Source organism: Ochotona princeps, chromosome 7, assembly GCF_030435755.1.
Source record: "Ochotona princeps isolate mOchPri1 chromosome 7, mOchPri1.hap1, whole genome shotgun sequence".
Lineage (NCBI taxonomy): Eukaryota > Metazoa > Chordata > Mammalia > Lagomorpha > Ochotonidae > Ochotona > Ochotona princeps.
The window spans coordinates 59,818,081-59,845,850 of record NC_080838.1 but is presented as its reverse complement, the minus strand read 5'-3'; the positions used below and the strand labels follow the sequence as shown (position 1 = coordinate 59,845,850).

Sequence of the window (27,770 nt, the reverse complement as noted above, 5' to 3'; positions counted from 1 at the left end):
TGGGAGCAAGGGGCAAGGAGAGAAGCAAGAGAAAACATCTCAAGTGAATCTCATTTGGGAAAAGCTTTGTACCAAGCGTATGGAAATAATTTTATTTACCTTAAATCCAAATGGAGCTGTGTCTCACAGAAGGGGACAATTCAAGAAATGTCAGCAGGAATAGGCGAATCCTAAACACAACTACAGTGATAATTATGCAATAAGGGCAGGGTGTTGAAAGTACATTTTAAGGATGGTTATTTGAGCATCTAAAAGATTCATACAGAATGCATGTCTTTTTTCAAAGCCAGTGCCAACCGTGGTTAAGCACACAGGCTCCAGGGACAGAGCTGAATTCTGTCATGAGTTGTCACTACATTTTAGGTAAACTCACAACCTGCTCATCTGTACACTTTCTCATCCTTGCATAGTATCACTGAGAGAATTCAACGTAAGAAAACATTGAGGAGAATCACTGGCACATTTGGAACAATACTCAGATCACTTCACTATTCTTCAAGACATTCTTCGGGAGCCACGGTGATTGCTCAACTGGCTAATCTTCCAACTTCATGTGTCCACATAGTAGATGCTCTACTTCCCATCAAGTTGCCAGCCTGTGGCCTCTAGCAAAGCAGAAGAGGACAGCCTAATCATTAGGAACCTGCACGCCTGTGGGAGACCCTGGCTCTTAAGCTCAAATTGGCCCAGTGCTGGCTTTGGAGATCACTTGGGGAGTGAAACAGCAGATGGAAGATTATTTCCTCTGTATCTCCTTCTCTCTGTATATCTGTCTTTCCAATAAAGATAAATCTATTTTTTTTTTAAAAAAAGAGACATTATTTGAACTCAGTGCATAATGTAAGAAGAAAGGCTGTCGTGGCATTCAAATGATGATGTAGTGCACATTTGAAGTGTGTACTTGCAGTTTAGTATATACAGGACTAACAGATCAGAAATACAATGCTTATTTAGGAATGTAAACAAAGTACAAATCTTGAAAGATGATGGTACAAAAATATCATCCACAGTTTTCTGATTTTCAGTTACAAAGCTTCATTGCCATATATGGAAATTTATCTTCAAGATTGTCCACGTCATCAGTTTCACTGGAATCTGAATATGAGCCACATTGTAAACTTGCGGATATCCTGGAATTTAAGACAGCAGCCTCCTCCCTGAGCACTGCTTGCTGTGGAGGATAATCCTGTGTCACTTCAATTCCCCACCCCCAAGAGAACTGTGACCTCAGAGTTTCTCTTGGGAAGTGACATTTGCACCCCTTGTTGTTCTAAATGTTTGCCCAAGATGACTCCAGGGCAAAGTCTAATTCTGCCCCTTTTATTTTAAACTCATTTCTTTCCACTTGTCTTTATGTAACATTTTTGTGGAGGCACAAAGACCTGAGGCAGGAAAGGCAGAAGCAACATTTCACCACATACCACATGTTTTTAATCACGTAGAAGACCATGCTACAAACTCAAATGACTTTTCTCCATTAGTTAGAGATTTTTTTTTCCTTGACAGGTCTTATTTCAGGAATAAATTGTATGAGTCAACTACTTAGACTGGTTCAGATAATACCATAGTGGCTGTCTGAAAAGAACCAACCTACACAAGCAAACTTAAGTGAAGAAAAACAACACTGCCACCAACAACTTTGGGCTACCTCTGTATGTGGTGATGTTTGAGTCCGCTCCCAAGAGTAATGTGTGGTAATGAAAACAACTGGCTGTCTAAATGTCTCTCCTAGAACTACCTCCAGAATTCCATATATGACAGCTGGGCTAGCATATTGGCCCATAATTGCTACATGTACTTATTAATGGGGTCCCTAACGTATATACTGCTCCATTTGGTTTGATCTCTTGGCATTTGAAATGGGACTTCCACTTTATGAGATAGAACAACAATGGACATAGCTTACATGGAAACAATATTTCTAAGTATATGATCTTCTTGATTCTTTTCCATGTTATGAGTGAAAAGAATTTTAACAATAGCCTCTCACTCATACATTCTTCAAGTCCATTATGACACAGGCAGATCATTTTCTAGATAGTTACAGGATGAATATAGGCAGTTTGTTTAATATTTCTAGGTAAAAAGTCTCCATGAGAAAAAGATAATTAATATTAAGACATTATTCAAACTAAAATGTCCCTTTTCACTGTAAATTTACAAAAAATACAAAAACTTACAAAGGACATACAACTCTGAGAAAACATAACAACTCCAACTGCAAATTCTAGGTAGCCATGTGTCAATCACTGAAAACCAGTTACTCTATTTTTTTTTTGTTAATGTTGTCTTAGGACAGCATATTTTTTTTTAAGATTTACTTTATTTTACTAGAAAAAATTACAAAGGGGAGTAGAGACAGAAAGAGAAAATGAGAGACAGAGACAGAATTAGAGACAGAAAGAAAGATTTTCCATTTGCTGGATCACTCCCCAAATGACCACAATAGTTAAAGCTGGGGTGATTTGAGCCTGAGAACAAGCAGCTTTTGCCTGATTGCTCATGTGGGTGTAGGACCTAAAGTCTCAGGTTATCCTTCGCTGTCATCCACAAGCAGAGAAATTCACGAAGCACAGGAACCAGTTTTTCCCAACTACCTTCAGAGGGAGCAGTCAACACTTTGACTTTAGACTTGTCTCCAAAAATGTGAGACAGCAAGCTTCTGTTGCTACAACCACTCAGTTTGTGAACATTAAATACATATGGCATAAGCAGAATACTCTAGCTTCTTGTTATGGATTTTTCCCTGATAACTGTTCCTTCTCTTAGTCTGACACAAACAGAAATGCTAGTGCACTAATAAACTCAGAACACGATGAAGTGTGTAGTATTGCTAAGGTCCAAGGTTAAAGCTTGAGTTGATTCTATTGTCATGACACCTTTCAGGCGTGATCTTTTGGGCATTTCACACAACAATTAAGTTGCTGTTTGGGATACCTACATCCTCTGTTGAAAAACCCTCCTTGGGTCATGACTATTCTGCCTGTCGTTCAGTTTTCGGCTAATAAACACCCCAGGAGGTGTTCAGCATGGGATGGCTCACATACTTGGGTCCATGCAACCAACAGGGAGACCTGAATTGATCTCCAGGTTTTTGGCTGCAGTTTGGCCCAGCCCTGGTTGTTGAAGACATTTGGTGAGACACTCAGTGGATGGAAGATCTGTTTGTTTCTCTATTCCTTAGAAATAAAATATTTTTAAAAAAACTTAAAAAATGATGTTTCATCACAGATGGCCAATGATACTCAACTTGACTTCTCTAATTTATTCCAAATTTCTCTCATCTAGGAAACTCGATTTAATTCCATTTCTTCTTATCATTTTCACGTAGTTGGCAGTTTCACCAGTTTATTTTGTTCAGACATTTTTCTACAATGAGATAAAGCTTTCTTTGAGGTATCATAAGAGTTATTAAGTTTGCAAGGAATACACGTAGAGAAAAACAAACCCATATGAATTTCTTTATAAGGGTGAAGGAAAGAATGAGGTAAGTTAATTTTATTCACTACATAAGTGATGAGACCTTACAAATCAGACTCATAGAAAACATGATTCGAGCACATTAATTTTTTTTTCAAAGGGTAAGGTATTACAGACCTTTCTTTCACTTACAAATTTCAAGAAAGTGAAAGTGTGACACTTGATTCTGATAATAAGCCATTACACTTTTGAATATAGTTCATCTCATTTTGATACCCTCAATGATTCTTGATTAGAGGGATGAACACCAATTTGAGAATGCTGAAAAAAATGTTGGTATGTTCAGATTTTCATATAAAAGTAGCCATGTTTGGCATTTAATACAAATATTCTGAAAAACAAACGATGATAAATATGTCCCTCATCAAATACCAAAAATTTGTCTACGTTAAAATTCTCATCTTGATACTTCTTCAATATTATTGGTTGTTCCAGGATGGGCTCCATCTCCATCTTTTGTCTTCTAACAGAGATCATGCTGTCTTCACTGGTCTTCTCTGAGGTCTGACAATTGTATCACTGTTTCACATGCTTAAATAATGGTAATTTATCCCTCCCTTCCTCTGTATGTGCATTATAAGATGGCACTATGGGTTCAGGATACCTCTTGTTCATGATTTGTTGTGTCCCTTAGGGAAACCAAGGAAGAGGAGTTGAGAATCTCAGAGAAACTGAATCAAGCCACTGTGCATCAGATAGCATGTGATAAGGTATTTTTAAATTATCTTTTATGCAAATTTTCAGTTCCCTACAACATTACTAACACTATCTCCCACCTTTCATTTTTCACTCATTCACAAATACAATCACTTGCTGTATGGTATATGGTTCCATGCAATGAGGTCAAATATAGCGGCAAGCTCTCCATTCTGTGATAAACAAACTTACCATTTTTAATCTCATATGAATTTTTGTTATCTGATAACTTTCTCAACTCCTTCCACTTAATACAGAAAAAAGGACAGTCACTTCTCCAAAATATCATAGTATTACAAGTGTTTGTTAAAATACTATCCACAGATTCGTTCTAAGATTATGCCTTCTGCTATAGACAAATAAGTTCATCATGTATGCATCACAATGTACAGTGTATGCAAAACAACATAAAAAATGAGCCTTAGAAAATTTAAGTAACTTTATCATTGCCAAACAACTTGCTCATGGGTTTCAAAACTGACCTAGCTGATCTTAGTGCCTGTCTCCTTACCAATATGAAATGTTTTGGCAGTCAAAATCCACTTCTTGTGGTTAGCAGCAAACTTTACATGTACTATTAAAAAATTATAACATTGATGCATTTGGTCTTCACTCATATTACTTTGACTAAAGTCATCATAATTTTTTAGTCATAATTTACAATTAAAAAATAGTTGTCTTTCAAATTTCTAGTAAAATTTTTGAAAGATGTTTAAAACTGTTCCGCGTTTCTAAGCAGCAGAAGTTCCAAATATAACCTGTAGTCCTCTGTGATTTTTCAATGCCTTCAGGCCTTTGAAGTTCTGTAGATTTGCCTTAATCTGTTGCTAGGAACACTGCACATTGCTCTAAACAGCCTGCCAGTCTGAGACACGAAGCGTGAATGACATAAGTGTTTATTTTATCCAGGTCAGAGGATGGTGTGAGACGGTATGTGAGGTTACAGGACGGGATGAATTACAGGATAAGGAAAACTAACTAGAATAGGAAGGGAAAAAAAATAGCAGAAATCTATAGACACTAAGGAAAAATCTTTCCAAAAGAGTGCTCCTGCTCCCACCAGACCTCACTCATGACAGCTTTTGGAATCAGTTGAGTCTAGTCTGATAACATATTAGAAGAGCCCATGTACAGCTGACTGCATCTAATTCTGTTGCCACCCAAGGGAAATCACATATCAGAAGCTGCAGATAACAGAGGATTTGATGCCACTATGAAGCCTTCGTGAAGTGTCAGATTTAAGAATCAGGAAAGTTTTGCGCAAGAACGGATTTCCTTTTTTTTTTTTTTTTTTTTTTAAATACTTTTCTGGCTGCAACATCGACTTTGGCACTGGCTTTGATATGACAAAGAAAATCTTTGGAGGCCAGCATTGTGGGACAGCGGGTTCGCTGCCACTTATGTGGCATATTCTCATTCTCGCTTGGGTCCCAGCTACTCTGCTTGTGATGCAGCCCTCTGCTGTTGCATTTGGGAAAGAAGGGGAGGACAGTATTTGAGCCTCTGTCACCTCAGGTGGAAGATCTGGACTCAATTCCCAGCTCCTGGTTTTGACTTGAACCAGATCTGGCTGTTCCAGTCATTTGTAACCAGAGAGTTAACCAGAAGATGAAAGACTCATCTCCCCATCATTTTTATTCAAATAAAACACAAATACACAGATTTCTTTAAGAGATTAGTAATCCAAAGTTAAACCTTCTTTGCTGTTCTTCTGAGGATCCTATGCTCCTCAAAGACAGAATGCTGGAGGGACATTTTTCCATTCTTGCAGAAACTACCAGGACTATCAGCAATCGAGGTCCCTCCCAAGCTGCAAGATGCTGTTTCCCAAACTGTTTATGGCTTCTTGGTGACATAACAGGTACAGCATATTCCCTGTGCAAGCAAGCATACCAAGGCTGCTTTGTGGCATGCCTGGAGCTTCACATTTTACGTTGAAGTTTTCAATTTATTTGGAAATTTAGTTTGGTAGAAGGTTCACACCTAGCATTTCCTTTTCTAAGTGACTATTGAATGTCCAGTACTTTTTACTGACTTATTCCTTCTTCCTCCACTGTTTTCTCTTCCCACCTTCTTCCACACCAGATTCCAATAATTGGAATGAAGACACTGAATAGGAAGAGTTTCCATTGAAACTCCATATGTAGGTGCCCTCAACTGTCTTCAATACTTACAAAAAGTAAAGGTGAGACAGGCATGCATGGACAACAGTCATGTTACTGACATCTTTCTTACTTGATTACAGGCTATTTTCAGAGGATTAACATCAGTTCGTGTCTTCTAATTTTTAACTATTTCTTTTACTGTTGAACTCTTTCATACTTGTGTGTATCTCTATTCTTTGAGAAGTAGGAATATTATTAGGGACAGTTTTACTAGTTTATCTAACAATACAATTGCTACTCAATTTACACATGTCCCTGCCTCATTTTACATTGGCTCCTAGAGGCACAGCTAGTTATAGATCTGTTTAAATAACAGAAGGTTGATGTTTGTTTGAGGAAAATGGGCAATATGTTTTACACTTCTTGTCTAAGTCTTTGTTTTGAAAATCAGAGTGGAAAGAGCAAACAAGCATCTTAGGAAACCTGTCAAAATTCTACCAATAACTTGGTTGCTATATTTATGTATTTGATCTCTTAATAATTATGTATGGAACGTCTGTTGTATTCTAAAAGCTGGTCCTAACAAAAGCCAATGATGAACATGAAAAGAGATCATTCCTTTTACAATTCTACCCTAAACAGGGTAAGCATTAGTTGTTAAGCTCTGAATCAAATAACATATAGCTATGGAGTATGGGTAAAGTTACCAAGTTCATTCAGTTAGGAGTATTATTTGTTTTCAACTCTTCTTCAGCTTACAGTATAGAAAACAACAAAAACAAAGCCAGAGATAACTAGAAAAAAAAATCTCTTTGGGAGTTTATTAAGAGAGGATTCTGAATGATGGAGTGCATTTGTGGTGAGGAGCGGGTTGTCTCCCATGGACTAACCAGATGAACACCACATCTGGTAAAATAATACTAAGTTGTCTATTCTTGTTTGGGTGTGTTAACCTATATGCAATGTGCATTGGCCTATTTCTAATTGCTTGACTGTCCAGGACCCATTAGCCTTGAACAGATTGTCCCTTTGAATATCAGAAAGTATCTAGAGTTAGTAAATGAGTCACCAGTGAGCTTGCCTCTCATGTACAAGCCATCCAATCTAGAGCAATGTGCAACCTTCTCTTCCATGAGGCTTATATACTCTGGGATGACATTCCATGATCTAAGCACACCAGGACCAGGTGCAAGACATTTAAGAACAGCCCATACACCTTAGAGTCCACTGAAATCTTACAAAGGGAAGCTAACTCGTGCTTACTTACCCTCCCCTGTTTTCTCCTGCATGTGGAAACCACAAAGGCTCTTGTCCATGTTTAGGTGGGGTCCCTCTGCCTACTGATGGACACTGATCTCTATGTCCCCTGCTTGACATGGCAGGTTCCCATCCCCTTAGGATAAAAAAAGACAAACTAACTGAGTCTGGCAGCATGGCCTAGCAGCTAAAGTCCTCGCCTTGAATGTGCCAGGATCCCATATGGGCGCCGGTTTGTATCCCAGCAGCTCCTGCTTCCCATCCAGCTCCCTGCTTGTGGCCTGGGAAAGCAGTCAAGGACGACACAATGCTTTGGGATCCTACACCTATGTGGGAGACCTGGAGGAGGTTCCAGGCTACTGGCTTCAGATTGGCACAGCACTGGCTGTTGTGGTCACTTGGGGAGTGAATCATCGGATGGAAGATCTTCCTCTCTGTCTCTCCTCCTCTCTGTATATCTGACTTTGTAATAAAAATAAATAAAATCTTTAAAAAAAAAGACAAACTAACTTTTAAATAGCAATTTTCTCCTGATCTGTTAGCTTCACCATAGGTTCAAAATAACATAATCTGCATTTAAAAGCCTAGTTGTTCCACAATCTTAGGGGGGAAAAAGATATTTTCTGTAGCTACAAAAATGATTCCTGCTAACACACTGACATGTTTTGCTGAATTAGTAAAATGAAATTCCATTTACAAGAGAATAAGAGCTGGAGAATGGGCAACCTCCAAAATAACAAGCATACTGATCTTAAAGTATTTCATCTAAAGGGAGCATATAACAGTCTCTTTTATTTCCTTTAACACAAAGATAAAATTGCATGGAAGAGATGGTTGTTTGCCAGACCCTGGTTAGACATATCAGGTATGGTGCCTAGCTACCCCAGTAGAAATAATTTAAACCACAAAAGCGTATTAGTTGTAACCCAGGTTAAGAATCCCTAATCCTAAAATCTCCAAATCAAAATGCTTCAAAAGATGAAACTGTCAGCACCAACATGAAGCTGTGGGTACAATTTCCCACATCTTACCTCATGTATCACACATATTCCAGTCAAAATGTAGCTGCACTAAAAATATTGTATCAGTGTCCCTCCAGGGGCCTGGCACCCTAGCTTGACTAGTTAATCCCCAGTATCTCAGTTACCCTGCTTGTGGCCTGGGAAAGCAGCGGAGGATGACACAAAGCTTCACAACCCTTTGCTCACATGGCAGACGTGAAAGAGGCTCCTTGCTCCTGACTTCGGATGGGCTCAGCTAGGGCCATCGAGGCTATCTGGGGAGTGAACCAGCGGTGGAGTGTCATTCTCTCTTTCCTTCTTTTTTTCCTGTAAATCTTCCTTTCCCATGAAGATAAATGGGTTTTTTAAAAGTCCCTACAGGTACGTGTATATGAAACATAAATAATGTGTGTATTTAGATTTGAAGCCCTATTACCAAAATATCTCTATATGTATATGAAAATATTCCAGTATCCAGGAAAAAAATGTAAATGCTTCTGGTCCCAAGCATTTTGGATAAGAGATTCTCAAATTATAATGCGTATTCAAGGTCATGACTTTCGGGCTCCCTTGCGCTGCTTGCAGTTCTTCTCTCCAATGAAGAATCACTTACAAACATGTGCATCCACCCCAACTACCAAGTCCTTAAAGGGCAAATGTTCACCTAGGAGGCAGTGACTGCCAAAAGATGGTGCTCTCAGGGAAGCGGTTGCTTTACACACCCTACCTTCTAGGTTCCTTCTTTCCAAACAACCCAGGCCTCCTTGAGATGTCTCCTTGAGCTAAGAGATAAAAGTGAGTTAAGGGCCCGGCGCAATGGCCTAGTGGCTAAAGTCCTCGCCTTGAACGTCCCGGGATCCCCTATGGGTGCCGGTTCTAATCCCAGCAGCTCCACTTCCCATCCAGCTCCCTGCTTGTGGCCTGGGAAAGCAGTTGAGGACGGCTCAATGCATTGGGATCCTGCACCCGCGCGGGAGACCTGGAAGAGGTTCCTGGTTCCTGGCTTCGGATCGGCGCACATCGGCCCGTTGAGGCTCACTTGGGGAGTGAATCATCGGACGAAGATCTTCCTCTCTGTCTCTCCTCCTCTGTTTATATCAGGCTGTAATAAAATGAATAAATCTTTAAAAAAAAGTGAGTTAAAAGGGACTGAATACTCATTCTGTTTTTGGAACCTACTTGCCATTGGGAGGGGTTAGTGAGCAGAATACAATTTACTAGATATGGCAAACAGATTGACAGTCTTTCTAAATATCACTAATCTTAGTTTACCAAAAGTGTGAAAGTGTATCTCTGCTGGCATTTGTAAATGATTGCTGACTGGGCTTCCAGCCCTGGTTACAGTTCATATGACTAAAAAAGTATGGGGCCCGGCACGATAGCCTAGTGTGGGGTACCGGTTCCGAATCTGGCAGCTCCGCTTCCCACCTAGCTCCCTACTTGTGGCCTGGGAAAGCAGTTAAGGACAGCCCAAAGCCTTGGGATCCTGCAACCACATGGTAGAACCGAAAGAGGCTCTGGGCCCCTGGCTTCTGATCGGCTCACTCTGGCTGTTGTGCCCACTTGCAGAGTTAATCAGCAGATGGAAGATCTTCCGCTCTGTCTCTCCTCCTCTCTGCATATCTGACTTTCCAATAAAAAATAAATAAATATTTTAAAAAAAGTATGAAGCTCAGAAATACAAGCCACAATAGGCTTAGTCACTGCCAGTAGGGTTGATATTTGTCTTAGTCTTTCTTACTCTCTCTTCTGTTTTCCAGCCCAGATAGAGGGCAGGGATTTGTTAATTTCGGGGGATAGAGGTTTTTCTTGGTCTCAGAGGATAAAGCATAACTGCTTTTGTGCCCGTAGTGTGTAGACACTGACTTTAGGCCAAAGGAAAAAAGATCCAGTACATTTAAACTTATCACTTTGAGAGTCTAAAATAAAAGCACAAAACTGAAAGAAGGAAGAACAAAAGCAAAAATACGAAGTGTAAAGTTTGAGCTTTTTAGAAAATGAGAGATACTTATCGAATATATACCTAAAAGCTTATCTTTCCATCCATGGGACAGCTTAATTGCACAGAAGTAAATGTGTTTGAACGGACTGTCCTGTGCTTTGAGGTCAGTACCTATAATCTCTAAACCTTTTAAACCTCTTTGCATGTTGAAGTAAGCCAGTTATCTGAAGAGTAAACTCAGACACTGTTCAAGACATCTCTTGCCTGCCTGCACTGACTATGGTCCATCAAATGTGACTAACGTTCTAGTTGTTTTATATGGAAGCTGAACACAGGTGGACATGCATGCCCCATTTGAAACTTTTGGGCTGTGATCATTAAATAAAAACAGTCCTCTGGTTATCTAGAAGTGCCTCCCACACATCATGGGATTCAGTGGTGTTAAACACTCTTACAGAATAGTCACATTTTAGATCACAGAAATATTGCAGCCCAGGGTTCCAATATCAATGCCAATCATCAATCCTTCCCCAGCCTCAGGTTACACATCTGTGAAATTCAACAAATGGCATTCCTTCCTTGCACAGAAAGCCTGCTGATGTTAAAGGCGGGTATTTTTTGCTCAACCTCTCATAAGGTTTTCACACAGAGTCTGGAAATAATAAAGAGAGCCTCCAACCAGCTTGACAGTCACTGCATTTGTAGAGAGAGGTGATACTCTAACTTGCAGTGTTAGAATCCTCTTTCTAATGAACTAAATTCAAAAGTAAGCTGGGTGGTTTTGATATTCTCGCGTTGCCAACTGTTTTGAGTAACTTTAATATTCATTGCATTGTGATAAATGTTATTGAAGTCTTCTGAAATAGAGGCCAATTTTAAATGAGGTTTTGGAATTCACTGTTTCCAATTTAATTTTATGAACCACACCAACAGAATTCAACTTAATTGAGACAGACAAGTGCATTCCACAAGTTGACAGCATGTTTTATTAAGCATGTGGACTCTTGGCTTTCTTTCTGCTGACTCTGTGTTCCTTAAGTATCTATTCTACTTTAATTGGGCAAAACATGTGAGCAGTTGAAGTACATTTCAGAATTTCCTTTTAATTACTCCTCATTTTGATGTACTATCTTCTTCTGTCACTGCCTTCATTTTCTTCTGCCACCAAATTCCTATAGTTTTTTTTTCCTTTCCTAGAATGTTTTATAAGATCAAATCCCTACGTATTTACTTAAAGATAACAAAACAATGTATCTCTTTGTTTTCCTAGGCTCACGGTAAGTAGCTAACATTCAAAACTGGCCCAGATTAAGGCCCATCTGTTTATTCAAGAGCTTTTACTCGTTCCTATTGTATGTACTCACCATGAGTGCATATTCTATGTTCCCACACATTCTCACAGGCTCACACAGTGCTTGCATTGTCCTTCTGTACACAGACTGTGACGCTGTAAAATTCAAATATGCTGAACATAAAAGCTTTCTAAGTCGATTAAGTCAATTGTAAGCACATCAAAATATCTCAAGTGTTATTTAGCTTTCTTTTTGGTTCTCAGTCATTTTAAAGTACACACGCGCGCTCACACACATACACACACAAATGGCCAAGTAAAAGTTTTCATTCTGACAAGCAAATACACAGAGACCGCCCTGATACTTCAAGCATTAGATCAAGCCCCAAGACACTCTACTTTTTCAGAAGTTTCAGCCACCGCCATGTGAGTGAAGCCATGAACAAGCTACAGCAAGTACTCCATGAAACAGCAATTCAGATTTCCCTTTGAAGCTGTTTGCCTGTGACTGTGAACTAGCACTGGATTCCTTATAACAGCCAGGTCGACAGTAAGTAATGAAAGAACCCAAGAAATCGGCACTGTAACGATCACATTTCAGCTTGGAAGAACAACTCTGCGTCCAATCTGCTGTCACGATTTGGACACCATGGAGAGCTGAATGAACCACGACAGAAAGCAAGGGCATAACTAAAACCACACGCAAGTCTAAGTCCTGAATTTATGGTGACAGAAATAGCCCCAAATCGTGAAACGCAATCTGCAGCAATACCTGGTCGTTTGTCTCCACGTTAAGGAAAAGTACCCAGCTCTCACCTTGCACAAACACACACTTCAGTGGTCAGTGACAAATGCAGGCTGCACTTGCAGGCTGGGAGACAGAGCAGCTGCTGTCCTGAGCCGCTTACAGCACACAGCCGGCTCAGGTCCGACTCTGTATTTGCTCACTGCCGCTTCTCCCATGACTCCATCACCCAGGAATGGAAACCACTGGCTCTTGTTTTTGCTTTCCCTAGCCCTCCAGCTACAGAGCCAGGTGAAAATGCTGAGTCCTGCAAGGTCATCGCAAGGTGAACATGAAGCAAAAGAGTGGAAGGAAAGAGAGGGGGCTGTGAAGGAGAATCCTTAAGCTGTAGACAGAGACCTTGCCTTTCAGGAGATTCTGAACTCCATAAATCAGAGCCGGGGCAAGAGGAGGTCAGAGAGCAGTAAATCCGAGACTGCAAAGTGGCACAAAGCCAACCAGCTAACCTTGGAAGCTTGGGGATGAGGGTGGGGGCGTTTAATGGTGCTTTCTCTCTCTCTCTCCCTGCCCCCTTTCTTCTCTCTCTCTCTCTCTCTCTCTCTCTCACACACACACACACACACACACACACACACACACAGATGGACTTTAGTGTATCTATTGTAACATTGCCCACAAATCTCAAGACATGAAAGCTTATGCTTATCCTATCCAGGTAACAAGTCTTAAAGATGAATCTTGGAAAATTGAAGTCTTTGCCAAAACCAAAGTAATTATTTTGAAAGCAAAACAATTTCTGATCACATAGTAATGAGCTCTCAGATTTCATGAACATACTAGAATTACATAAGCACTTCCTGTATAAATTGTTTTTAATTAATGGAGCAGAGTGGACTGATAGAATCAGTTTTAAAAATCTCGTAAAAATTCCCATCATCACTTTCAAGATTAGGGTTTAATTATGAACATTTCAATGGGGGCGGGGGAAGCTGATCTTTAAGAAGTAATTTCTCTCATAAAGCAGAGTCACTTTGCATGGTATAATACAAACATATTTGTACACATATCTCTAAAATATCAGCTTTTATTTTCTGTATGTCTATGTTGTCAGGAGGCGAAATGGATCAGTGTATAAGCTTGTGAGTACATTATAAACATTTATTTTTTTGTGTGTGGTAGGCATCAAGAAATTATTCTCTCCCTGTAGATTCCCCCTCCATCTCCAGTTACCACTATTAACAGCTTATTTCACCTCCTAGGAATCTGGATTTTAATCTATAAAATGGATTTATTGAGGATGTCATCTTTGGTTCATTCCTGTAGCGGAGTGAGGCTACAACAGAACAATAAGTAGGATGAATTGCTTTGAAACATCCGTAAAACATACTGCCCCTTCCCCGGCTCCACCAACAGCCCTTGTTAGTCCTGGGACTGGAGAATTACTTTTCGTGTTTCCAAGGAGAGCTTGCTGGGCTTCATTGGAGAGTGCTTGTTTCAAATGTAAAGTCTCAGGTTTTATTGAACCACTGTCTTCCCGGTGCCCTGTCTTGAGGGCAGCCACCAATCAATTCATTGTGGGCAACACGTGTTCAGTCTAGCCTTTGAGGCACAGTGAGAGTTGTGGAAACTCTGATAGAAAATGATCATGCACATGGCTAGCTTCAAAGTTTGCCTAGAGTCCTAGTGTACTCCAGTTTGACTGAGTTGGAGCAGAGAGTTAATGAAGGGGAAAGGTTGAGAATGGAATGCCAAGGTCACAGCTAAGTTAATTCAATGGACTTTCAGCACTTGTGCTAATACCCCTAAAATCACGTAGGCAATTATCTACAGGTTAAGTTATTCTGGACAGGGAATGGGAGGCAAACAGGTGGCAAAGAGGAAAAAAAAAAAGCTGCCACCTGCCTTCAGAGACACACAGTGTTGGGAACTGTAGAATCTTACCTCACCCAATCCTTGTAATAGTCCTGTGATGTAATTGTTCAAGAGGAGCACATTGCTCAGTGGGGCAGGTAGGGTGGAAGGGGAAATCCCTGTGCTGTGGAACCATATCATGAAACAGTTCCATAAAGGGAGCACATTGCTCCCTCTCTCCCTTTCTTTATCCCAGAAACTTCAATTATCCCTTACCACTGGATTGTGAGATCCTCTTTGCAAGAAGCAGATACTGAAAAGAATCACCCTTTGAAGTTTAAGAGTGTGAACAAGAGGAGCTAGCATTGTGGTGCAGTGGATTAAGCCATCTATGATGACATTTTCAATGTCTTGGCTATTCCACTTCCAACCATCTCCCCACCAATATTCCTCGGAAAGCAGCAGAAAGATGGCCTATGATCTTGGGTCCTGGCATTTATGTGAGAGACCTAGCTGGAGTTCCTGGCTGCTGGTTGTATACCCCTAACTCCAGCCCTGGCTATCGTGGCCATTTAGAGAATGGACAAACAGATCTTTTCTGTCTATCTCTCTGACTCTCCTTCTCTCTCTGACTCTATCTTTCAAATAAATAGCAAACTTAAAATAAATAATTCTAAGTATGAAGAAAAACTCATTCAGAATTATAGGCCAAGATTTGAAAGCGTAAATGCAATGGTTTTGTATTATAACAGGCCCTTTCCACCTTGAACAATGGTAGCCCCTTCCTGGTGTTTTCTGCGGACAGTATCTTAACTTCACACAGATATTGTTGAAGGCTTGTTCTGAAACTTATCATCTTTCCACTTAGGGGTGAACTGGGCTTTTGAAAGTGCAGGATGTAAACTAAAGAACATTGTTCTACACCATTTTCCCTGGTCACTCTCTCTCATTTTGTTTTATCTTGTGTCTAAGAAAGAACTCCATTTAATAGTGTCTGTTTTCCCTGGAGAGCAAATACTGTTGAAATAATGAGATCTATTTAAGCAAAAATTGAAAGCAATCTGAAATGCATATGTTTTTAGTGCTTCAATCATTTTATGTAGATGTGTAAAGACAATCTGTGTGAAACCTCTTCACATATTGTAGGAAATGTGGCACACACAGGTGTCCCTAAACAGCGTGGGACAACATCCCAATAAACCTGTCATAAGATGAAAATGTCAATAAATCAGAAATGACTGTGGTACATTTAATATATTAGTGTCACATGGCCTAATTTAAACATTTGCCACTCATTTATTGAGCCTACAGTAGAGCAAAAAGACCTATAACAAAGACTTTATATAGTACTGAAGGTCTCATATAATTTGAATATCTACACACACAAAACATCAACACAGTAGTCTGGAGAGCATCGGTTGTTTTGCCTCATGATAACAGGACCAATGGTAGCCACAGCTGCTTCTGCTGCCTGGCATAGCCACAGAGGATCTTGCCATGTGTCGCTGGCCCACATCTTTTGGAAAAGCTCCAAATCCACATTGTGAAGTATAATTTCCACTGAATGCATGTCACATCAACACTACTGTAAAGTGGAAAACCATCATAAGTTGGAGAGCATTTTTTTGTTCAGATGGAATACTTTTTAAGCAGTCATAATTAATTTTGTTCTTAAACATACTCTGGTTTTATTTTACTGCATGATGCAATTGATGTGTCTCTTCATGCCTTCCCTAGTCTAGAGTGAGAAGTATCACTGGCCTGGTTTGACTGAAAATGTGCCTAATGCAGTAGCAGTCATGGGCTATTAGAAGAGAAACATTTAGGAATGCGAAGAAGAGAAATACTTGAGATTCTCTCTTGTGTCCTCAGAGTAAGACATCTGTGGATACATACAGTTATTTTAAAATGTGTAAGTATGGGACCGGTGCAGTAGCCTAGCAGTTAAAGTTTTCATCTTGCACACGCTGGGATCCCATATAGGTGCTGGTTCTAATCCCAACAGCACCACTTCCCATTCAGCTCCCTGCTTGTAGCCTGGGAAAGCAGTTGAGGATGGCCCAAAGCCTTGGAACCCTACACCCATGTGGGAGACCTGGAGGAGGTTCCAGGCTCCTGGCTTCAGATCAGCTCAGCTCTGGCCTTTGTGGGAGTGATTCATCAGATGGAGGATCTTCTTCTTTGTCTGTTCTCCTCTCTGAATATCTGACTTTCCAATAAAAATAAACAAATCTTTTAAAAACATGCAATCATGACCTTTGGATATATCTGAAATCTTTGCAAAAACTGCAGCCTTATAGTCTAATTGGCCCCTTGCCTACTTAAGACATGAAGTCCGAGGTTCCCAGCAGGCACCTGGCAGTGGGGTGACTAGAGGTTTGGCTGCTGTTCTATTCCACTCAAATAGTGTTTAACCTGGTTCAGGAAGTTGGGCCACATGGACTGCAGGTAATCCTTGATGATGGAACCTTCAAAATCATCACAATCAATGGTCCTAAATTCTAAATAACCTCATACACATCCCTGCGCCATGATATAATCCTGGTGGAAATTTGAATACTGCTAAGTCTTTACGGATCCTTGTATTATTACCCAACATTGAGGAAAGCATATTAGAAAAGAGTGGGTTCAATGTTATCTGGCTTTTATAATCGATATGTAAGAATGTAGAAACATCTGAAATAAATGAGTGGTGAGTTCCGGAGCATGTGGACTTGATTTTTGGAATATATATCAGAGACATGGGAAATAAGAAGAGGGTGTGTTTGTAAACTCAAACATATATAGAGAAAAAATATATTACAAATGTAAACAGCATGACCTACATTTATGAATACATAATCACAGTCTTAGAGTAAGTTCTATTTCTAAAAGTGGAAAGGCGAACTTACAGTATACATAAGGCCTAGAAAAAATATATATATTTCCTTCTAAACTTTTCCTGTGCTTTACCATATATTTCAGAGAGATGATTTTTGTAGTGGTAAAATAAATTTGTTGAAGGCTGAATAGGGCCCTTAGCATGGGAATCACACTGCTGATGTGACCTGAGTCCAACTTGCAATTTTGTTCGGCTTCCATATGTCTTTCTAACATGACCAGGAGCCAGCTGGTAGAGAACTCGGGTTACAAACAAACAAAGGAGCATCTGCCTGTTGATTGAGTGACCCACTTGGCTCCCACATGTATGCATTTCTCAGAAGCTGGAGTTTGGGGCACTAGAGTCTTCAGTCCAGTCAGTATATTTGAACTAAGCCGAAAATCCATCCACCTGCTATTGGTTGGTTAGTTTACTGGTTGAAATAACATTTGAGGGACTGGAAGTAAAGCAAGACTAAATTATCATGAATAAAACACTTTAACTTTCAATAGTTCACTCATAGCCATCTATTTTCTTTGCAAATGAAAATAAAATTTTCTAACATGATTAAATGGAGGAAAAGGTTCATTGGCTGACAAAAGCCTGTTTTTCAAAGGGCTCTAATTTGCTCTTTAAACAAGAAGTCAGGACTGGGTTCCCATCACAGTGAATTAAATCAACACTGTGACACCTGCATTTCATATTTGATTGCTGGTTCAAGTCTTAGCTGCTTCTCTTCAGAACCAGCAACCTGTTCATGAGCGTAGGAAAGCACAGGGTATGGTGTAAGTACTAGGGTCCCTGCCATCCAGGAGGGAGAACCGGAGAGAGTTCCTGGCTCATGGCTTTGGTCTGGCCCAGTCCTGGCTGTTAGGAACATGTGGCAAGTAAGCCAGTGGATGGATGTTTTATCTCTCCAGGTTTCTCCAACTTTCTCAGTCATTCTGATTTTCAAAATGAATAAATAAATAAATAAATAAATACACCTTTAAAACAAACAAACAAAAGCTAACATTTTCCTAATGAAATACCTAGACATGATTAGATGCTGATGTTCCTATAAATGCCACATTCATTTATACATGATAGGTTCTAAATGCCAACTACACTTCCTAATTATTTACCAAGATATATATATGTCACGTTTCTAAAGAACTCACAGTAGTTATCTGATAAATTTATGCTTGGGTCCCTTAAAGGTTACAAACTAATTTTAATGACATGAAACATTCATTAAAAGTTAATAATGGAAGATAAAAGTCATCGTTTCCATGTTGTCACTCGTCAATAACTTGCTGTAATAGGCATGTTTAAAATTATTCACATTTTATGTTTCAGAATAATCAAAGTTAGTGATTTCAAGCAGATAGTGGATGTAGAAATGATATGTAAGCTGAGAATCTAAGAAATCGTGACTAAAAATTATAATAAAAAAGAAGTTGTGATGATATGGTGATATGCACTAAAGTTGGATTAAATCTGGCATGACATTGATTTTACATTAACCTCTATGGCTTTATATGCCAGGCAAGTCTAAGTAACAACACAACATGAAGGCATGTGATCACTAGCTCATATCCACATAAAAACTGAAACCATATTATGAGGGTTAAAAGCAAAATAAGAAAAGGAAGAAGGAGGGTGAGAATGTATGAGGGAGAGCAAGTGGAAAGTATCATTACGGTCTTAGAACTACATACATGAAGTACATGAAATTTGTTCTTTTATATCCAGAAGAATATTTTAAAAAGCAAATGAGAGGGCCCGGCAGCGTGGCCTAGCGGCTAAAGTCCTCGCCTTGAATGCCCCGGGATCCCATATGGGCACCGGTTCTAATCCTGGCAGCTCCACTTCCCATCCAGCTCCCTGCTTGTGGCCTGGGAAAGCAGTCGAGGACGGCTCAATGCATTGGGACCCTGCACCCACGTGGGAGACCTGGAAGAGGTTCCAGGTTCCTGGCTTCGGATCGGCGTGCACCGGCCCGTTGAGGCTCACTTGGGTAGTGAATCATCGGATGGAAGATCTTCCTCTGTCTCTCCTCCTCTGTGTATATCTGGCTGTAATAAAATGAATAAATCTTTAAAAAAAAAAAAAGCAAATGAGAAAGGAATGGTGTGTGACACTGAGTCCACAAGCATTGCTGTGCAGCTTTTCAATCTGCGTGAACAGTAGTTCTCAAAATCTGTCTTCTGGAAACTACTGCCTTCCATACATCCCATGACATCTCCCATGAAAAGAAAAGAGTGTACCATGAACGCAATCTGTCACAAAGAGGGCTGTTGGGACATCTTGCAAAAGATGGGAAAACTAGGAATGAGCAGGTGGTAGTGGAGATCACGAACATCTCTCCCCACAACAGGCAATCAACAATTGCTGTTCATTGGCTGTAGAGAAGAAAACAAAAGATTGAACTCACTGGTGAGGGAGAGGAGTAATGCAGGGAGGAAAATTGAAAGTGGGACTGTTTCTCCCTTAGGAAATGGCATGTGACCCTACATGAGGTATCACTTTCTGATAGAAGCTTTCAATGCTGTGATCCATAATATGAGGGGACTTCGAAAGTTCATGGAAAGTGGAATTAAGACATTAGTTTTACTTTGGAGAAAATAATTCAAATCCTGCATATGAGATCTTCAAAATGAAAAAAAAGCATACATAAAGTCTTATGCATAGACTTCAAAAACAATTTTCTGCATCAAAATAAACCTATCTTTTAATTCTATTTGACCATGTTTTTTTTAATAATGTATTTATTTTTATTTGAAAAGCATACTTACACAGTGAAAGAGAGATAGAGTGAAAAGGTCTTCCATCCCCTAATGTCTAGAACTGAGCTAAGCTAAAGTCAGGAATCAGGAGCCTCTTCCAGGTCTCCCATTTGGATGTGCAAGGTCCCAACAATTTGGCCCATCCATCATTGCTTATCCAGGCCATAAAAGCAGGGAGCCAGATTGGAAGTGGAGCAGCTGGGACAAGAACTGGTACCCAGCTGGTATGTGGGCACCACAGGATCCAGCCCCGGTCCATGAATTTTTTGAAGTTCTCTTGTGCTAGGAGTAGAAGGATGAACAAAATGGACCAGCTAACATCTAGTTGAGACATATTTCATGATCAAGCCAATCATTTCCTGCTTTGATGTTGAACATTTCCTTCCTCATTCACATGGTCTAAAATTGGGCTAAAAGATACATAAGAACCTATGTGATGGTGCCTTGTTTATTGCTTCTTAAAATTATTTATGTATTTATTTTATCATTCCATGTTACAATTCCATAGGCTCTGGGATTTCCTTTTACCCTTTCTAAATCCCTGCCCAAGCCCTAATTTCCCTAATGTCATTTTCAGATGAAAAAGACATTAAAAATGGAAAAGGCTGCAGTGAAATGTTCATGCTACAAATAAGGAAAATGCATCTTAAGGAAATGCTGCATCATTCTCACAGTATCAGTCATCACCCACTGGGTGACTAGTGTTACAACATTTTCTTAGATCAAACCTAAAAAGAGATAAAAATTAGGACTTGAAAAGTTCAGGTGATCGGTTGCCAATTACAAGTCAAACAATAGCCAACTGCGAGAGGTCCCAGAATCTGGGGATAAAAGCCAACATTTTCTACTGAATATCTCAGTAGGCATCTTTGCATTGAAAGGATTATCCTCACTGCATTGTTTATACTTGATTTTAGTACTAGTATCAGATGTGCACTATATAAGAAAGCTAACATATTTATTGTGTTCTTTATGAAATAAGCAATTAAATAGTTTCTCCAGTATTTTATGGATTCAAATTTCTAATTTGAATCCAACATCTCCTCATTTCAGGCCATGCTGGATACAAAACATAGGATAGCTACATGCAGATTAATGAAACTGGACCCATATCTCACAGTACATATAAAAAATCAACTCAAGGAACATTCAATGCTTAAATATATTACTAGCAGTTGTAAAGTTATTAGAGGAAAACACAGTGGGAAAGTGTCATGGTAATGGTTTAGCAGTGATTTTTTTTTTACACTACCTCAAACACAGGCAACCAAATACAGACAATTTGGATTACATTAAACTATAAAGATTCTATATATATGAAAGAAGAAAATCCTTCAGGTTGCTGAGACAACCCACAGAAAAGAGACACTGTTTATCATACATTTGATAAAGAGTTAACATCCAAACTATGTAGACAACCCAAATGATTCAGTAGGAAGAAAACAAAACAAAACAAAAATCCCTAGATTTAAAACATACAGAAGCTCTGAATAGACAACTCAATAAAGATATGTCAGTGCCCAACAGCTATGTGAAAAATGATCAATATCTCTAACTATCAGAAAAACACAGATCAAAACCAAAATAAAGTACAACCTTATACCCAAGGAAATGGGTAAAAGGAAATGCTTATGGGCCCGGTGGTGTGGCCTAGCAGCTAAAGTCCTCGCCTTGAATGCCCCGGGATCCCATATGGGCACCGGTTCTAATCCCGGCAGCTCCACTTCCCATCCAGCTCCCTGCTTGTGACCTGGGAAAGCAGTTGAGGACAGCCCAAGGCCTTGGGACCCTGCTCCCGCGTTGGAGACCCAAAAGAGGTTCCAGGTTCCTGGCTTCGGATCGGCATAGCAACGGCCATTGCGGCTCACTTGGGTAGTGAATCATCGGACGGAAGATCTTCCTCTCTGTCTCTCCTCCTCTCTGTATATCTGACTTTGTAATAAAATAAATAAATCTTTTTAAAAAAGGAAATGCTTATGTACTGTTGGTTAGGAAGTAAATCGGTACAGTCATTGTAGAAATTGGTATGAAGATGTCTCAGAAAATTAGAAATCAAACTACAGTGTGATCTAGGAATCTCACTTCTGGGTGCATATTTAAAGGAAATGAATTCATTATCTTGACAAGATATCTGCATTTCCATTTTCCTTACATTATGATTCATAACAGCCAAGGAATGGTGTCAACCTAAGTGTCTTTCAGTGAATGAATGGCTAAAGAAAATGTGGTGTATACACACCTGCACAGACATCCACATACTCACATACTCTGTGACCACATGAATGACAATGGTTAAATGAATCCAGCACAAAATGACAGTGTGTGATCCCATTTATGTGTGGAATGTAAAAGTCATACAAGCAAAGAAAAGAATTAATAATAGCAGCAAAATAAGAGGTATGATTGATCCCTATCAACCAAAACAATTCTTTTGGAATCTTTCATTTTGAAGAACTTACAAACCTGGAGAGGAATGTGGGAATTTAATGGCTGTGGACTCTGACACGCTCAGAAAACTAGTTCCCTGCCAAAAGTCACACTGATATGGCACATTTGAGTCAGACTTAGAAAACACCAGAAGGCTCTTTTGTTGCAGTTATGTTTTACTCTAAAGTTTTGTTTCCAAATTCCTACTTAGACACAGTAGTTGTAACTCCCTGGTGATGGTTCCGTTGTTCCCTTTGTTCAAATCAAGGCAGTTTATGGAGAAATGCAAGTGAACCATTGCCTTCTTGCCCCTGTGCCTTCCTCCCATGACAATCCTGGGTATACCGATGTGTCCTGAGGTCATTACATTATTCCATTATGGTCTTCAGTTACAGTGTCTCCTGGAAAGGGTAAATAATGCTCTTATTTCCTCCTGCCATGAAGTGCTTCCTTCATAAAGAAGGCTCTCAAACAGCCCAGGAAAAAGCTGTTCTCAGACTTGAGTCTAAGCTTTCAGAAACACGGGAGTTTCAGAAGCCTTCTTGAGTGACAGGTTCTGGGTGGCACCAATCCCACTAGACAGAGTAGGGGGTTTGGTGTAATCAAAGCAGTACACCCTGGAAAGCAAGGGGTATTTCATAGCCAGATGATTTAGTTGTGTATTGTTACCTTTTGTCTTCCCTGGGTCTTTTGTAAGAACACAGCCTTGGATCATGTGTCCTATCAGCAATAATGAGGAAGCCTGAACAGGTAAGTCAAGAAAGCCAGAGGCCCTGTGAAGTCATTACGATAATGAAGATAGCAAGCAGCTAATAGAAAAGTAGTTGCTAAATGAAAGAAAACTTTCAAGGCAGTCAGGGAAAGAGAATGGAGCTATGGTTAACCATGGGAGACCCTCCCCTTACTGACAACCTGGAGGATCTGCGTTTTACTGTTGTACCGGAGAGCAGTTTCCTTGCAGCAGGAGAAGATATATTTTCTCTAGGGAAAAAGAACAGTTTAGAATACCAAATGTTGTGTTAAATTTATTGATAGCTTAGAAATAATGTGAAATAATATCTTTCTTTGGAAATGACTGGATGGCAGAAAATAATCTTAAATCCAAATATCACTTTGAAAATATCACAAACCTATACCTGAAATTTATCTTATAATTAGCATATTTACAATAATTAGTCATTATTATACAAAATGTTATGAAGAGATCATGAAAATTATGTTTTGATAAAGTAACAAATTCTTAGCTATTTACAAACTAATGGATTTATATTAGAAAACGTATTTTTATAAAGGTAGACAATATGAATTGCATTATCAGATCTATACATATAAATTCCACACAAGAGATTAATATGTGTATGTCTAAATAATAGTGAAATAAAGTTTGCATATATATTTTTATGGTCCTGTTGATAAGTGTGAGCTTACTCACATAATAACAAGAGATGAAAACTTTTCTCTAACATGTGAATGGTTGTTCTTAATTGGAATTTCAGTTTTATAATCACAATATTCCATGTGTGCTTGTTTTATTTATTTTTTAAAAATTTACTCATTTTTATTGGAAAGGCAGATTTACAGAGTGAAGGAGAGACAGAGAGAAAGATCTGTCGACTGGTTCATTCCCCAAATGGCCACAACGGCTGGAGCTGAGCCAATTTGAAGCCAGAAGCCAAGAGCATCTTCCCAGTCTCCCACTTGAGTGCAGGGACCCAAAGCTTGCTTTTCTTTCTTTCTTTCTTTCTTTCTTTCTTTCTTTCTTTCTTTCTTTCTTTCTTCTCTTTCTTCTCTTTCTTCTCTTTCTTCTCTTTCTTCTCTTTCTTCTCTTTCTTCTCTTTCTTCTCTTTCTTCTCTTTCTCCTCTGCTTTCCCAGGCCACAAACAGGGAGCTGAATGGGAAGTGCAGCAGCCGGGATATGAACCAGCTCCCATATGGAATCACAGTGTTTGTTAGGCAGGAATTAGCCGATTATGCTATTGTGCTAGGCCCCATGTGCGCTCATTCTAAAAGCATATTTTTATAATATTTGGTTTATTTGAAATGTAAAGACAAAGACACAGAGATTTTTCATCTGTTGGTTTACTCTGTAAATGCTTGCAATAGTTGGATCTGAACCAGGCTTACATAGCCCAAGTCCCTGACAGGATCTCCTTTGCAGAGAGTAGGGCCCTAAGTATTTGGGTCATTGCCTGCTTTTGGGTGTGCTTTAGCAGGAAGCTGGGATTGGAAGTAGCTGAGGAACCAAACACACATTTTACATGAAATGCTGGCATACTGAGAAGCATTTCAATGAGTATGCCAAGCATCTACCTCTGTTGATGATACTTTATCAGTGGGATAAAAAGGCAAACATTTAAGTAATCACACCAGAAAAATGAATTTATCAGAAAGTACCAAGAAATTCTATCATGACGATTAAGTAACATGTATATAAATGCCAGCATGGACTGGGCATCTCATTCCCTTGGACTAGGACGTGAAGTCCAACCAAATTCTTCAGCAGCTAGATTACAAGTTCTTGGGTGAACCCATACCTTTCAGACACTGGGCATCAGAGCAAACATTTGAGAAGAGAGCAGTTTTGATATGTAAATACTTTCAAAATTTGCATTCAATATTTTGTAGTATTTACAGTCTAGTATCTTGAGACAAACCCTTTTGACTCATACCAGTAACAACTCTAGATATAGTTACAAATGCTGCCAATTTTAATAGCTAATAAACTTGCCAAGGAACACATAAAAAAATCACAGAATCGTCACATTAGGTGACAGTAGCCTTGAAATTCAAATTCCGCTCGTATTTTTAAGCTTAAAATACTTATTGAGGGCCCGGGGGCATGGCCTAGCGGCTAAAGTCCTCGCCTTGAAAGCCCCGGGATCCCATATGGGCACGGTTCTAATCCCGGCAGCTCCACTTCCCATCCAGCTCCCTGCTTGTGGCCTGGGAAAGCAGTTGAGCATGGCCCAATGCATTGGGACCCTACACCCGCGTTGGAGACCCGGAAGAGGTTCCTGGCTTCGGATCGGCGCGCATCGGCCCGTTGCGACTCCCTTGGGGAGTGAATCATCGGACGGAAGATCTTCCTCTCTGTCTCTCCTCCTCTCTGTTTATATCAGGCTGTAATAAAATGAATAAATCTTTTAAAAAAATACTTATTGAATGATGCATTTTCTTAGTAACTGTAGTGCACTGTTAACAATGGAAGAACAGCCTTCTGAATCTTTAAAGAATATGAAAATATGACAGAGCAACCACACAGTGTGAACCTTCACATTCACTCATGGAAACTAAAGCTACCAAGGACATTCTAAGGGTGTTTTGATCATTGAACTTGCTGTCTTCATACCCTCTTTTTTGTGTTAATAGCTTTTACAACATATTTACTCGTTTGTGGCAATACTACACATTTCAGGTGAATGTGTGTTCTAATACTTTTATAGCTCTATAAATAAAAGACAAATCTCTGCAGAATCATATATTTGCTTGAGGTGAATGAGTAAAGCATTGATATTTAGCTAGATTGTGGTAAAGTAATTTAATATTTTCATTAAAAGTATTTATTGCTTCTGGAAAATACAGACCCATTAAAACAAAAGAAGCAAGAGACATTTCAAGACAAAATATTTTCTCTGTACTACTACCAGGAAAGTAAATGCTGTGAATGATAGGAAAAAAAAGAAGAAACCGAGGCACAACACAGAGCTGTGCCACTGAAGGTCATTCAGGAGGAACTGCACCCAACATATCAGGTGGTTTGGCGCAGTATGTGGGCTTCTCAGGCCTGAGCTATGCTGTGTTCTGAAGCATGCTACTGCCTGTGCCTGTCACTTATTTCTGTGGTGATGGAGAACAAAATGATTGCATGCTATTAGCAACAGGGTCCTGAAGTGCTCTGCCATTAGTCAGGTTAATATCCCTGCTACCTCATACGTGAAACAATGAAATCACATAAAGGTTAAGGGCATTTTTTCAAAGGCATATAGCTATTCTGAGCTGCAAATGAAAGATGGAGAAAATGGTGTTTAACAAACTTGTTGATACATGAATATGAAAAGTAAAGCTGATTTTTTTCAAAAGGAAGTCTTAGTTGTGCCTATCACTTATTGAGCATTGGTAATGTTCCAACAACCTTAAAAATATTTTTGTTATCCTCTCAATGATCTTAAAAGGTAGGCTCTCAGTTTAATTCAAAATTTGATAACATAATGTTACAGATGAGGAAATAGTGTCATGAAGTTCAACTGACTTGCTCCCAAAATACAAGTAAGTCAGGTAATGAACCAGGACTGCACTCAAAGATAACGTGCTGTCAAATATATTCCGGGGCATTCATGATAGCGATAGAAACTAGAAAAGCAACAGAAAGAGAACATCCTTAATTAAGTTTCCTTACAATTTGTCTTTTGCATCTGCTCCCTAACTCATATCCCTGTGCCCACTTAGTTTTCATCACTCCTCATCACTCATCACTCCTATGGACTTGAGAGCCCATCCACACCTGCCTGCCACCCCCTACCCCCGTCCTGACCACTTGACTCAGCTTCCTTTATCTTATAGTTAGCTTGTAGCTGGAATGGCAGTACAGCATGTTAGTCCCCTGACTATGGCACCAGCGTCTCATAAATCCCAGCTGTTCTACTTCTCATCCAGCTCCCTGCTAATGGCCTGGGAAGACAGCAGAAGATGGTGCAAGTGCTTGGGCGTCTGTGCTGACATGGGAGACCAAGAAGAGGCTCCTGCTTCTTGGCTTTGGACCAGTCCCGCTCAGACTTCGATTACAATTTGGGAAGTGAACCAGCAAATGGAAGATCTCTGTCTCTCTGTCTCTCCTTTCTGTGTTACTTTGCCTTGCGAATAAAAAAAATATTTAAAAAGTTGGCTGAACACAATGTTCAGCGCACCATGAGACAATGAAAATGTTCAAACTAAGCACTACAATACCTGAAGTAGATTTTACACCTGAAAAGGAATAGGTGCTAAAGAATGCCCTATGGACTTTGATTTGCATAAGTACGTTCAGTTGCGTTATAATATTTTGGAAAGGACAATGCATGTCTTAAGTGGAATAAAATGTCTCTTTGTCTTACTCAGACTATTTATTTGATTAAATACATGAATGATTCATTTACTGTATTCAACATCCTCACATACGAAGGAGTTGGATATTTCTTATTGTATACAATGCCAGTTTTCCTCTCAATTCTATTCAAATGGAAGAGTTTGCTTGCTTTTAAATTTAAAGCCCTTTGAGTAGCTAGCATGGAAATTCCCAAAATGTTAGTAATGTTGACAAAGTGATGAGATATGTATTCATAAATATTTATAGTTACTATTAGAGAAGCTG

At 39.5% G+C, this 27,770-nt stretch overlaps 1 protein-coding gene across 4 annotated transcripts in view; it reads right to left on the bottom strand.

Moving 5' to 3' along the window:
* ARHGAP24 (Rho GTPase activating protein 24) overlaps nucleotides 1-27,770 on the bottom strand; it is a 422,476-nt gene that overhangs the window by 129,044 nt on the left and 265,662 nt on the right. Inside the window, exon 1 of one of the 4 annotated variants that reach the window (XM_058667089.1) lies at nucleotides 12,545-12,918. The exons of 2 other annotated variants lie outside the window; for them this stretch is intronic. The gene's annotated coding sequence lies outside the window, so the exon portion shown is untranslated. Of the gene's footprint in view, nucleotides 1-12,544; nucleotides 12,919-27,770 lie in introns of those variants that run through there. One more of the 4 variants, XM_004590594.4, reaches the window with a different exon arrangement.